The following is a 1,629-nucleotide window of genomic DNA, read 5'->3' as shown; positions in this document are numbered from 1 at the left end:
GTGAAGGTTATCTGGTCCAACTGCTTTATTTTCATTGAGCATTTTAAGTCTATGTTCTATTCCGCTATTCAGTCAACCATTGTGGTATATTATCGGTTGAACAATGTGTTTTATCACGTACGTCGAACCCGTTTCCCTCCTGAGTGTATACTGAGGAGAAAAAATTGTTCAGCGCCTCGGCCCTCTCCTTGTCACTTGTGAGTAACTTCCCGTTTTCGTCCTTTATTGGGCCTATCTGCTCCTTTCTTACCTTTTTACTGTTAATATATTGGTAGAATTTTTTAGGTTTTTTTTTACTATCTGCGGCGATATGCTTTTCGCATTCTATTTTAGCTTCCCGGATTACTAGTTTGCATTTTTTGTTACATTCCTTGTATTTAAGGAACGCCAATGCCGTCCCTTCCATCTTATATTTTATAAATGCCATTCTCTTTGCCTTAACATGTAGTTTTACAGTTTTATTTAGCCATATCGGTTTAGTCTTTGATCTTTTGTTTTTGTTACCCAATGGTATACACTTTGAAATGGCAATATGTAATGTGTTCCTGAAGCAGTCCCACATTTGGTCTGAGTTTAGGTTGTGAAATGAGTTATCCCATTTTATTTCCCCCACTAGTTTGCGCAACTTATCGAAGTTTGCCCTTCTGAAATTAAGGGTTCTTGTCCGTCCCGCCCTCTTTCCTTTCCTGTATTTAATATTGAAAGTAATCACATTGTGATCACTACTACCCAGTGTCTCCCCAATTACAATATCCTCGATTAATTCCCCATTATTAGTAATTATTAAATCTAGGATGGCATTTTTCCTAGTTGGAACCTCCACCATCTGTTCCAAGAAATTGTCTCGCAACAAGTTCAGAAATCGGCCCGCCTTTGTCGATCCTGAGGTACCATTAGCCCAATTGATGTCCGGGTAATTGAAGTCGCCCATCACGACTACATTGCCCTCCCTCCCAGCTATTTCTATTTGGGAGTGTAGATTTGCTTCCCCCTCCTCCCCTATATTCGGAGGCTTATAGCAAATACCCACAATAAGTTTACGGCTAGGGTCCGCCATATCGAGCTCTAGCCATAAGGTCTCCACATCTTCTCCACTGTTTGACGTGATATCGTCCCTTATATGCATATTTAGTTTTTAACGTAAATGCAAACCCCTCCCCCCTTCTCCCACATCTGTCCCTCCTGAATAGGTTATACCCCTCTATATTAGTAGCCCAATCATGTGTGCCGTCTAGCCAGGTTTTCGATATACCCACTATATCGAAGTCCTCTTCCGAGTATCAGAATTTCAAGCTCTTCTAATTTATTTACTAGACTTCTAGCGTTGGTGTACATACATTTAATTCCTGTCTTGTTATGGGACAAAAGTTTATATCCTACTTGTTCCCCACTAGTTTTATTGTTTGGCCTTGATGTTGGTTGTTCGTTTCTTATTTTATTCACTTCTGACAACTTATTTGCTACATTGACTGTTTCTGCTATTTTAACCTCGGTGATTACTTTAGCTGTGTTGACTGGAGTGAGCCCACTATCTATTCCTCTATTACTTCTTTCTGTATTATTATTTTTTTATCTCTAAGAAGAATTTATCTCCATTTGATTTAAGTAATTTTATTTTTAAGCCCACCC

The sequence above is a fragment of the Nanorana parkeri genome, unplaced genomic scaffold (genome assembly GCF_000935625.1).
Source record: "Nanorana parkeri isolate BGI_ZX_2015 unplaced genomic scaffold, ASM93562v1 scaffold526, whole genome shotgun sequence".
In the NCBI taxonomy this organism is placed as follows: Eukaryota; Metazoa; Chordata; class Amphibia; order Anura; family Dicroglossidae; genus Nanorana; species Nanorana parkeri.
The sequence above is the reverse complement of the archived record's forward strand: the minus strand, read 5'-3'. Positions refer to the sequence as shown.